This window comes from Magnolia sinica, chromosome 2 (assembly GCF_029962835.1).
Source record: "Magnolia sinica isolate HGM2019 chromosome 2, MsV1, whole genome shotgun sequence".
Lineage (NCBI taxonomy): Eukaryota > Viridiplantae > Streptophyta > Magnoliopsida > Magnoliales > Magnoliaceae > Magnolia > Magnolia sinica.
The window spans coordinates 25,772,769-25,786,547 of record NC_080574.1 but is presented as its reverse complement, the minus strand read 5'-3'; the positions used below and the strand labels follow the sequence as shown (position 1 = coordinate 25,786,547).

The 13,779-nt window shown below is 38.2% G+C and overlaps 1 pseudogene; it reads left to right on the top strand.

Moving 5' to 3' along the window:
• Positions 1-657: 657 nt before the first annotated feature.
• LOC131236740 (12-oxophytodienoate reductase 2-like) lies at positions 658-3,051 on the top strand (annotated as a pseudogene).
• Positions 3,052-13,779: the final 10,728 nt, after the last annotated feature.

Sequence of the window (13,779 nt, the reverse complement as noted above, 5' to 3'; positions counted from 1 at the left end):
CACATACTCCTTGACTAATGGATGGACATCTAATTGGTGAATTTTAGGTATTGTCATCCAATAGGTGGCCATTAATTTCATTATCCAGATTCACAGGCATATGCAATGGTTGGACAGAGGAGATGGCTTACATATAGAGGTTCATGCATAGTTTATAGTTTATACTTTGCACAGTTATAACTATAACTGCATTTCTATGTCCTAGTGGATTTTAATTAGTTCAGGCCCTGTTTGGCAGACACCTAAGAATGAGTTTATCTCATTTTATTTATTTAACAGTAATTATATATTTGAAATCTTCATCTCTATTACATAATTACTGTTAACTAAAATGAGATGAATTCATTTTTAGGCATCTACCAAACAAGGCCTTAGTCTTCATATCATGGGACTAGGCTCCAAACTGCAATTACATTACTTTCAAGTTGGTCTTGAAAAGAAGGTGCTCTACTTTGAGGGTTGCTTCTTCATTATGAATACTAGAAAACACCTACAGTTTGTTCTTTTCCTTGCGAATGAACTGAGTGTTTACAGCTCAACTCATGGAGAATTATTGGATCTCTTACACGTCACAATGCAAATAACTTCCTGATGTTCCTGTTCCGTACAAGTGGGGCTCATGTTTCATTGATCTCATGATCTCGTCGGATCCATTGCAAATGGGAGATGACCCGAAAATCTGCCATATTGGAAGATCATAGTTATCAACCCATTGGATTTTTTTTGGGGCCATTGTTGCATTTTTGTTAACCATCTATTTGTGGGCTGAAATAATCAAAGTGACCCGATGCAGAGAATGGACCACAATATATGGTCTGGATGACTGGAACAGACCCCATTTGCATATAATGGTGCATTAGGATACCATTCACGTTCCGAGGCATCAGAACTTTATGGCTCCTCTTCAATTCATTTGATCATCCAAATGCAGCCCAAGTTTTTTTTTTTCCTGATCTCTCTGTAATTTTCTTCCCTATCTTGAAGGGATGCAAACACACCTGGGATTTGGACAAAAGAGCAGGTGGAAGCCTGGAAACCAATTGTGGATGCTGTTCATGAGAAGGGTGGCATTTTCTTTTGTCAACTTTGGCATGTGGGGAGGGTTTCTAATTATGGTGTGGTTGAGTTTTTTAATCTCTTTATCATCTTGTTTTTCTTGTTTCCCAAAACGACCATGTGCCACAACTCCTGAAATAGAAATCACTGTTTTTTGAGGAAAACCGTGGAAATGGAAATCAATTTCCAGTTTTCCAAAGATAAATATGTTCTCGCAAACAGTGGAAAACGTCACATTTGTGGAAATCAATTTCATTTCCATGGCTTTTTTCCATAGGATTCCACCAATCCAAACAACCCCTTGTTTCTTCCTCCTTGCAAATGTGGTCATTTCAGGAAACCCATTCCTTGTTTGATCCATTTGTTAGTTTAGTAGGACTACTAAGGCCCGCCCCATTTCGTTTGTCATTGAAATATTTTTATCTAATTCCTATTTATAGGATTTTAGCCTAATGAGCAAGCTCCAATGTTGTGTAATGAGAGGCCAATGTCACCTCCGTTTCATGACAATGATTTCAGAATTGAAGAGATCTCACCTCCACGACGGTTGAGGGCAGATGAAATTCCTTTAACTCGTCAATGATTCTAGAGTTGCTGCAAGGAATGCTGTAGAAACAGGTACGATTTTCATTTCATACACAGCATGAGATAAGAATTTCAAATTCCACAACTTCAGTTTGTCTATACATTCATCTTGGATTGAAGAGTTATGTCATGTCAATCAATCGTGGATGGGACACAGCTCATTAATCGTTCACAATAAACCTCTCTTGTTGGTATGAGCAAATGGGCCATTAAAAACAAATACAACTGACTCTTCAATCCAGTGAGCCCTTGTCCATCAGATGGTTATGGTTATCCGATATGTATTGTATTTGGATCGTGGCCTGAAAAATGTGGCCTGTTAAGTAAACAGGCCAGGCTGATTGCCCCCAACCCACTTATAAGAAACTTATAAATTGTAACAGACTAACAGGTGTTTTGATATCAAAAATGTCTTTATCAGTGCCATTGGGCCTCAAAATGAGGAACACAAACTAAATGGGTCAAGCCAAGTGGAGCTTGGCCTTCATAAATTTTTTTTTTACAGCTCGGGCCATGGGCCTAAATTATAGACCAGTTTAGTAAATGGGTCTAGTTTGGGTTGCTGGGAGGTCAGATGCCAAACCCCTCCCATTGTCACCCCTAGTTGATTAGTTCCTCCACAGTAGTAAAATGTGCACGCATGAGTCTGAATCTGTCTGCATTGTGAATTTTCTTTGGTATATACAGGTTTTGATGGAGTGGAAATCGCCGCAGCCAATGGTTTCCTAATCGATCAGTTCATGAAAGACCAAGTCAATGACAGAACTGATGAGTATGGTGGAAGCTTGGAGAACCGTTGCCGCTTTGCTTTAGAAATAGTTGAGGCCATTGCCAATGAGATCGGAGCTGATAGAGTCGGTATCAGGCTTGCTCCTTTTGCCACTTATATCGATTCGGGGGACTCAAACCCAGAAGTTATTGGCCTTTACATGGCTCAATCACTAAACAAGTATAAAATTCTCTATTGCCACATGGTCGAGCCAAGGATGGCCACGGTAGGTGGGAAGCCCAAAACTCCCCACAGCCTTTTACCAATGAGGAAGGCTTTCAAGGAACTTTCATTGTCGCAGGAGGCTATGAAGCTATTGCTAGTAATTACGCCTATCTAATTGCGTATGGCTGCTTGTTCTTGGCTAACCCTGACCTGCCTAAGAGATTCGAGCTCGATGCGCCACTTAACAAGTACGATAGAAGCAGTTTCTATAACCTGATCTCGTGGGGTACACCAACTACCCATTCCTTGAATCCATGGCCTAGATTTGCAGTTATGTGAGACAAGGGAGCTGCATTTTTGTTTTCCTGATGGTCTTACAGAAGGTTCTTGAGGTCACATGAATTGCAAGTTACAATAAAGCATTTAGTGTAAGTTGTTGTGTTTTAGATGATAGGCTATTGAGATTGTTTGTAATTGTATTTTTTTTCCTTTGGTGAACATACCAAGTAAATTGCAATGCATTTATGTGTATTTGTATATGTGATTCATGTCACACCTGATGGGCAATTCTTAGGGAGTAGATGTTGAAAAACTAATGGACTGTTTGGTAGATGCCTAAAGATGAGCTCATTTAACCACAATTATGCATAAGAGATCATATATCTTTTCAGTAAGGATTAAAAACAATCTTGATAACCAATAATAATTAGACGAACTCATTTTTAGGTGTCTACCCAACAGGTATTAAGACTATCCATAGCAAACTATATTGAAAGAAATTTCCTCATTGTGTGATAAATGTCAGAGAATTAAAAAAGGAATTTGGAAAAGAATGATTCTTCACTATGTTAAATTGTATTAGAATACATTGGAATTTATAAAGGGGATTGAATCAAATCCTCTAATCAAATCTTTAAATGGAGACTAAAATGGAATACAGTAAAAAAATACAATCAATAAAAAAGGAAAATAGGCAAATAAGGTAAGGGAGAGTAATGAGTAGCTTAATACTCTCCCTCAAGTTGGCGGGTGGAGATCTATAACACCAAACTTGCCAATTAAAAGTTGGAAGTGGTCCCTCCCAAGTGCCTTGGTGAAGACATCTGCAAGCTAATGCTAGGAAGGGATGTAGCATGTGCGGAGGATGCCAAACGATAATTTTTCCTAAACAATGTGACAATCAATCTCTTTGTGCTTGATGCACCGGTGGAAACATGATTATTGGCAATGTGAAAAGCAGCTTGATTGTTACAATAATGGGCCGTTTGATTTTCCAAATTCCCTGTAAATGCATTGTAAATGGGTAATAATTACTTCCTCAAGAAATTACCGCATTGTTCCCTATGCTGGATTTGACCCATACTTTTTTAACGCCAAAAACGAGGGCATTGTGAAATATGTGGGACCCACCATGATGTATGTGGCGTCTCCACACCCTCCATCCATTATGCCAGCTGAATTAAGGGCATGAGAAAAAAAATGAGAAAGATCCAAAGCTCAAGTGGACCACACCACGGGAAAAAGGAAATCAAACATCTACCATAAAAAACTTCTTGGAAACTATTTCCTTTGGTGTGGGCCACCTGAGTGTTGAATCTGCCTCATTTTTCGTCTTGTGCCTCAAAATGTTCTACTAAAATAGATAAATGGAGTGGATATATCATATATATCACAGTGGGGTCCACACATTTAAACAAGTCCTTTTGGATTGGTTTGCAAGCAGAAATACAAGCTACTTTTGAAAAAGGATGAAAAGGTAATAATTGCTTATTTACATGATATTTACAGAGGATTTGGAAAATCAAACAGGCCCTAAAAGGTCCAGGGGTTGAGAATGGTGAGCCCCGAGATCATGAAGAAGAGATTTTAGCCTAATGAGTTTTGATGTGGCATTGGCCATGGCTTGATATTCAGCCTGAGCAGATGACCATGAAACAATAGTATTTTTTTTTTTCCAAGAAAGTGGACTTTGGCCAGGCATAATGAAATATCCTATAATAGATCATAGTATTTGTGCACAACTGGTCCAATTGGAGTCCGAATTAGCGGAGATCTGAAGAGAGCAAGGTAGGTTGAGCTCCAAGATTACCACTGCCTTTGATAATGCCAAGAACATACTTGCATTGGCTTAAGAAAATTCCCTTAGGCAGCGGGTCACCTCAATGCCTAAAAAGTATTTGGTTCAAGATGTTTAATGTGGAACTTGGTATGGAGAAAGACTTTCAAGGTAGAAATGGCAAAGAGGTCATTCCTTATTAAGATGATATCGTCGACATAAACAAGCACTGCAGTAAAGCTAATTCTAGTTAAGCATGTGATAAATTTCAGAGAATAAAAAAGGATTTTGGAGAAGAATAATTTTTACTATGTTAAATTATATTACAATACATTGGAATTTATAGAGGAGGAGATTGAGTCAAATCCCCCTAATCAAATCTCTAATTGGAGACTAAAATAAAATATAATAAAAGATACAATCAATAAAAAAGAAAAATAAAGAAAGAATGTGGGAGAGTAATGATTTGCCTAATACTGTGTAACAATGTATTATGTAAGTAGGACGTATTTGAATGGCGATGTACTTAGTGGGGCTGTTTGGATGTCATCTACCACTAAAAAAGAATTGATGGGATTTGAAGTTAAACTGTGCAATGTGGGTTGCACTTGAGAGGTCAGATCCATCCATTTGTTGGGCTCTATTAAGGATTGCTTATGTTGAGAAGATCAAACCTAACAGAGGATCCTATCCATCACTTTTCTTCTTACCATTAACCATTTTATTTTCTATCATCATTTTAATGAACACCGATCAATGAATGAAAATGTCTGGTAATTGTATTTTTTGATACACATGCCATCCATTTTTTATACATAAGTACAATCTTTGAGTATTGGAATGCTGCGGGCCCTTTATTGGAGTGTTTGATTGCAATTCTCATAGGGCTTCTCTATCTTCAAAATTTGCAGGATGATCATGGCTTGATTATGGGTTGATCATAAGCAGATTCTTGTCTGTTTTTCTCAGTGTATTTTATCAAATTTGGGTTGTTCCCTTCTCTTTCTGGCAGATTTCGTGGTAGCTTTCTTAGATGATTTTTAGGGGCAGATTATGGGAAGCATGATGATATTTTGCTCACTCTCATTTTAGTGGCATGGACAAAATTCAGGTGGGCCTCACTGGGAACCCCACCATCAAAACCTTTCAAATTGTACGTGCAGCACACTGTATTTTTCATATGCCATCTATTCCATTCATAAGATGCATCCAACCAGTATGAATTAACACCCAACAATAAGGCCATTCCAAAACTCAGGTGGACCACAACACTGATTTTAGAGATTTCTAGGCATGGATTTACATGGTGTGGGCCGCCCGAGTTTTGTATCAACCTGAATTCTCGGATCCAAGGAGGATAGGAGGGGGAACACATGATGGACGGATTGGATTTCACTAAAACATTAGACTGGGCAGCACACTTCAATTTCTACATCAAGCTTATCCTAGAAACGTGTGAACTGGATCCAGCCTCTTATTCACGTGGGCTGCTCTTTTCGGTTTCTTTGATTCATTAGAGCCGCCCTCCTCAAAGATACCCTTGTTGGGACCTGAAACTCTTCTCTGGGCAATGGTTCATGGTCGGGTCCTCTTGGGTCTGGCCCTTTAATTTAGTCCCTTGTATAAGAAAGATTTGAATGCATTGTGAACTTTTTTTTACTATGGCCCATGTAACTCTAACCCAGCCAGACTCATGAACTTTTCTAGCTTAGACCCACCTGGTCCATCTACTAACCTAATATTTAGCAATTGCTGCAAGGATCTGGACAGGAAATTCCTTGGTGTACGGGTCCAAAGACCACTACAAAAAGTGATCTTCACCTTCCCACCATACACGTGTCACATACCTATTCAAACCCACCAATTGATGGGTGCACTTGGGATGGACCGTTGCAAGAAAACTGCACAAGTTGTTTTCTACCCCTCTTAGACAATCTTAAGCAGTTAAGCTGTCTCCTCAAGGTAAATGGTTAAGCGGTATGCGGCAACTGTCCATATTCAAATGAAAAGATCAATAGATTACTTGAATGGTGGTTGGGATCTCCCAATCTGATGGACATTGATGTGACCGAACCATGACGCCACTGTAGAATTGAAAACTCTTGTTTACTGTGGTTCCTTTGTATTATTTCTATCATTATCTGCATTGAATTAAAGTCAAACCTAAGCATTCTTCTAAAAAGAAAGCGATTTTACGAAGAACAAAAAACAGCGCATGTATTGATTGGAGAAGGGCCGGGGGTGGAAGTGGACGAGGCAAAGGCTGGGATGGGATGGCCTTGGCCTAACCTTAGTCCCCTTAGCTCTAGCCCCAGCTCGAACACTCCCTAATTAGGCTAAAAAGGCCTGGGTTCTACCACTAGCCAGGCCTTGTACTAAAGGAAAAGAGTGACATGGTCAAAGGTGTGAAATAGTCTAAACCCAATTAAAAAATAAAATTCAACATACCCTCCATCCACTAATTCTCATTTATGTGATTTTATTTATTTATTTATATAGAAACATGACCTTCAATCCAAAAGTACTTTTAAACTACATGAGTTGAACGAGATATCTCTCAAATGTGTCTTCAAATTATTCATTCTTTTATTTAACAATGACCCAACTTAATGATTGAACTAGGCCAACAGGCAAGTTAGGCCGGACTAGCTCGAACACCAAACCTAGATTTCAAGCTCAAGCCCAGCCCACAGGCCAAGGTACGGGGCCATTGCTAGGCCTAGATTGGAGAATCCTTTTGGATATTTTTGTTATCACATGGTTGTAAAACATGGTGATAAATAACCCCTTATTTCTTTAGCTTTTACTGAGTGAGAAAAGTTTCTTTTATTTTTAAGTCTTTTGTTTCCATAAGGCAATCATCAAGTTGATATATTATTGAGATTATATGAGAAAAATCAAATAAAATTTTATCATCGTCTAATAAATATGAAAATTTCATTTGTTCTAATTCAAACAGATACATAAAAATAAAATTCATTTTTTAATAATGTTTATGAACACAATCATATAATAATAATTATTTAATAAATATGAAACTTTTCTTGTATAATGATATAACATGCTTTGTAATCCTCAACCATTTTTATAGACTTGTTGGATACGAAGATTCTAAAATTGAAGACCTGTGTGTGCGCCAAGATGCTGGCAGCTGCGTATCATTAGCTCTCTCTGGAAAAAAGTTGTGGCCTTGTATGTGAATGGCTCATGCAATCTCATCCTTTTCTAACTGCACGCTTGCATTTAAATTCACAGAGCAGCATCACCATCATCACCAATTACAGGCATGCTTCATCTTGTACAAAAGGAGGCTGCTCCACTCATCAAGAGGGATGGCTGTGGGTCAGATAGGCCTCAAAGATACTGAAGCTCGGCCCGAAATGATGATAAGGGTGTAGTTAAAATGGGTGCCTTTGCGATTTGTGATGTTAGTTTGAGCCTGATAATTAATGGTTGGGATGTGTCTGTAGGTATACTCTACCCATATCCAAACTCGTGCCATGATTATATTATATTATATATTTCTATGCACGCCATAATAATAATAATTTATAGTTTTTAATTAACAAAAATTTAAAAAAAATGCTGATTCCATTACAATGTTGTAAGTTTAACATATTCTACAACACTTTGCACACGAGGCTCTCCATAGCGTGTGCAGCACTCAGCTGATCTAGCCATCATGTGGACAACCAAGCAAAATCAGAGGTTTTTGGGTGGTTGTTCATTATTTTTTATGGTGTGACCCATCTCAATTTTAGATAGTGCTAATTTGTAAGGCTACACTTGATGTGCAGGTTGGATGATATATACATGTGACAATGTGGCCAAAGTGCAAAGAGCCTCAAAAAGGAAATTGGAAAGTGGAGAGGAAAAACTCTATATTCTAGTAATGTGGTATGGATTGATGATTGTTCATTGTCCATAGTAATAGCAGTACGCATGTGTACCGTTTTCTCAAAGCATAATTCTACTTATATGAATTTGTTGTTTGTGGTTCAATAATTTTCAAACAATTCATTTGGGTAGCCTCATTTAATTAGCATTTTCATTTGTCCATAGTTTGACTTTGCTTATACATCAGCAAGGCGTTGTAGCTCAACTTGGCTTGATCTTGTTTGTATAGCCTTTGTTACAACTTCAACAAACAAATGGTCATTAATCCAAGGTTAGGATTGGTTAATCATGCTTTTCGATAATGATCAATCTATCTTGAGTCTACCTTGTAGGGAAGAGTGAAAAAATGAAGAGGAAGATCAATAAAACTCAAGTATTTTTATTGAATAATGTTTATTGTGAATGATTTCTCGAATATTCTACTAATAAATTAAAAAAAAAAACTCTAATTCAAAATTAATCAAAATAGTTAAATTCTAAATTTAATGGAAGTTCTAATTCACTTAGAACAGAACTTACCCAATAAGTTTTGTCAAAAATAAAAAGTTTTAAATTAACCTTACCAATTTGATTATAATCAATCTCTAAAAAAATTGAAAACCTAAAAATCTAATAAAAGAAATACAACAAAAATTAAAATTACTAAAACCAGTATTTTTTACTAAAATTTCAATTTTTGAATGGGAGTATGCGTTTTCTTGTGAAACAGATGGATACAACTATGTGGGTCGACTGATCCTAAATAGCCTGCTAGATAAAGATCAATAAGTCATGTGTGTCCTATAACGATACCTGAATTAAAAGTTATGATCAATTTATGATTTATACTTCAAATGACAATTTCTTTATATTAAGAATGATTTTTTTTTTTGTCAAACTGAATGTGTCTAGGCTTGGGTATACCCGTGTCCTATGTGATATTGGCCCGATTCTAATGGATTACTTTCACTTCTGTTTAACTTTTTTTCAGTCCAATCATGCTAAGAGTATACTTGTGTGCCACGTCCTACATCACGATCTCACATTTTTTATGATTTAACTTGAGTTAATATATGACAAATATAAAATTTTCATCCCAAGTACACTGTATTCACCCTTCATCTCAGCACAAAGTTTAAGAAAATTCCATGCCATAGATAACACTGTCCTTTGTACTGAGGTCAAACCCAACAATATTATGCAAGAAAGAAACAAAAAAAGAACTAAAAAGATAGAAAAGAGAAAACCTTTAATACTCTTAACTTGGGTGATGGATGATACACAGGCATATAAAATCTACCATTTGGAATACTACTCATTCAATTAAACTGTCCAAATTATGCTTCCGAGTTTAGATGTATCCTAACCTAAAATGCTTACCTCATCATCAGACCATTGGATTGGTGGACAGATATTGGATGGTCAAAATGAAAATATCCCATGGTCCAATGTCAACAAACAAGCATTCATAAAACAGAGGTTAGGATTGCTAGACGAATCTGATTCAGTACTACTCACCTCAGGGAGTTCCACGGTTACACTTTTGCCAGCTCATTTGTGATTGAACCATTAAAAACTTTCTGAGGCCCACTGTAAAGTTTATTTGCCATCCAAACCGTTGATTAGGTCACACGCATCTGGATGAAAGTAAACCACAAATATAGGCTTGATCCAAAACTTTTGTTCTCTCAGGAAGTTTTCAATGGTGGGCGGTTAATCACTACTGTTTCATGTTATGTGGTCCACCTGATATTAGGCTCATGCAATTAGTCTGGACGGTTTGGCTAGAACATATACACCGCGAAGGGCCGCGGATTTCCCGTGAAAGCCTTTAAGCAGGGAGTTGCTGCGCAAGGATACTGGGTGGGGCCACTGCAATTAAATGTATGTTAGAAATCCATCCCTTCCATCCGTTTTGAGAGATCATTTTAAGAGGTAAGACCACAACTTAGGTGGATACAAAACTCAAGTGGCTCACACGGGAGGTAAAATTGGGGAAAGAAATTTCTACCGTTGAAACCTCCCCGAGCTCAACCTTAATGTTTATATGCTATTCAAACCATTTATAAGGTTATTCCGAATGAGATGAAGTGAAAACACTAAAAATATAGCCTGATATAGAAAAAAAATTAAATAAATAAAATAAAATTGGCCATAGGAATCCTTCAACGGCGCTCACTTAATTCCCACTGTTTCCTCCCGTGTTGCCCACTTGAATGTTGTATACACCTAATTTTTTGTATCATTATAAAATGAGATCTCAAAGCGGATGGACGGGATGGATTTCTAACATACATTGTAGTAGGCCGATCTCAAAGCGGATGGACAGGATGGATTTCTAACTTACATTGTAGTAGGCCCCACACGACATACTTGCAAAGGAACTTCCCGTGAAAGGCTTTCGAGGAAATCCGCGTCACCCTGCTCTCTTCTTTACAGTGGGAACGGATTGACAACTCCCCTGCCACGAGCCTCGTAGCTGATGGTCCGTGCTTTGTGGACCCCACCAACCCCACCATGATGTATGTGTTTCATTCATTCTATTCATCCATTTTTACAGATCATTTTAGGAGTTGATCTTAAAACTGATAGGAGTATAAATCTCAGGTGGACCACACCACAGGAAAACAATAGTGATTGGATATCCACCATTAAAATCCTCTTAAGGTCCACTGTATTGTTTATTTGACATCCAATCTGTTGATTAGGCCATACAGACCCAGATGATGGGAAAAAAAACAAAAACAAGAAAACAAAGATCCCCTTGATCCAAAACTTTTATAGCCCCTAAAATCTTTTTAATGGCCGATGTTTATTCAACACTATTTCCTGTAATGTGGTCCACTGAGATTGGTATATATCTCATCTTTTTTAATCTCGTATCATAAAATGATATAGAAAAATAGATGAATGGCATGGATGAAACACATACATCATTTGAAGGCCACGTAGCACTGGACATCAGCCATTAGCTGGTGGCAGGGGAGTACCCAATCCGTTTCGGAAGCGGATTGGCTGGTGCACCACACACAGCTATATAGCTGGTGCATTGACGTCAGCAAGTTACGTGGGTTCCATCATGAGGTAGGTGTTATATCCAAACAGTTCATCTATTTTTTAACTCGTCATAAGCCTTCAAACTAAAAATAAAATATATCTAACAATCAAATGGACCACACAAAAAAGCAATGCGGGATTGCACGTCTGTCATTGAAACCAGGTCTTCACGACGTTATGAACAGATTGGATGTAAAATAAACGTTATGGTAGGCCCTACAAAATTTTCAATGGTAAAAATATTATCTCTGCTACTATTTGCGGTGTGGTCCAGTTGATCTTCGGGTATGATTAACTTTTGATATAGTACTCTAAAATGATTTGGATGAACGGTGTAGATATAATAAATACATCATTGTGGGCCCACGTAACTTTGATCTCCTTTGAACCGTTCGTACAACTTGTACCACCGCTATATTGGCTGGTACACCAGCTAATCCGCTTCCATCGGTTTCCCACCTGAAGGGACGCGGATTTCCAACGGAAGGTTTTCGCTGGAAGATCCTGCCCAAGGATATTGCGTGGGGCTGTGGAGATGTTTGTGAGAAATTTACCACGTTCATCCGTGATGAAATTCGATAAAAAAATGAGGTGGATTCAAAGCTCAAGTTGGTAATATGAAAGAGAAATTTGGGAAATGAAATTCCTAGCGTTAAAACCTTCCTGACATGCCATCCAAACGATTTACAAGGTCATTACCACGGGGATGAAGTGAAAAAAAATAATAATATATATATATATATATATATATATATATATATATATATACATACATGACACACAAATTTTATGGCCTTAGAATGTTTCAACGATTCACATTGAATTCCGCTGTTTCCTCTCATGTGACCCACTTAACTTTTAAATACTTATTGTTTTTTGTTGTGTGTCCTACAATTATCTTCTAAAGAGAATGAACGGGGTGGATTTCTCACAAACAATTTGGTAAACCCTACCCAACGTCCTATGGCAGGAACTTCCTGCGGAGGGACGCGGATTTCCGAGAAAGCCTTTAACAGGTAGTTTATCCTTAACGATGATGGGTGGTGCCCAGTACAATGTATGTTAGAAATCCATTCCGTCCGTCCTCCTTTACGAGAGATCATTTTTGGAGGTGATGCCAAAACTTAGGTAGATATAAAACTCAAGTGGGTCGCACAAGAGGTAAAATCGGGGAAAGAAATTCCTAACATTGAAGCCTTCCTAGCTCGACCTTGGTGTTTATATGCTATCCACACCGTTTATAAGGTCATACCCAATGGGATGAAGTAAAAACACTGAGAATATAGCCTGCTACAAAAAAATTGGCCATCAGAATCCTTCAACGGTGCTCACTAATTTCCCACTTTTCCTCTCATGTAGCCCACTTGAATTTTGTATACACCTAATTTTCGATCTCTCATTATAAAATGAGCTCTCAAAACGGACGAACGGACTAGATTTCTAACATACATTGTAGTGGGCCCACCCGGCATCCTTGCGCAGGAACTTCCCGGGAAAGGCTTTTGCAGTTATGTACAGCAACAACGCGTCGGTACACGACACAGATTGCGTCACCGTCCGGGCAGGGCTCTGCGGGGTCTAAAATGATGCAAGTGTTTTATCCATGCCGTTAATCGTTTTTCTCAGATCAATTTTAAGATATGATCCAAAAAGTGAGGCAGGTCCGAGGATTAAGTGGATCACAAGGTGAGTATTGAATGTACACCATTAAAAACTTCTTGAGAGCTGGAGAAGTTTTAGATCAAGTCTAAATTTGTGTTTTCACTTCATCCACGTCTAAGTGACCTTATTAATAGATTGGATAGTAAAAAAACATCACGTTGGCACTTAGAAAGGTTTCAACGGTGAGTGTCATTATAACTGCAACTTCCTTTGGTGTGGTCCACTGGAGCTGTATTACTGCTTCATTTTTGCAATTACGTCTTAAAATGATCTGAGAAAATCGATTAACGGCGTGGATAAAACACTTACATCACGATGGGCCCCACAGACCCCCGCCCACCCAGTGTGACGCAATCCGCGTCCGTCGGTTCAGAGGTCACTACCGAACCCGGGTTTCGTGGTTACCCATCATCATGTAGCTATGGGGAGCGGATTAGCTGTTACCCGGGCAACACCTACGAAGGTGTTACCCTTACCATTTGGGTCCACATTGATGAATGTATTCTATATCCACGCCACCCATCATTTTTATCATATCATTTCATAATTTTGT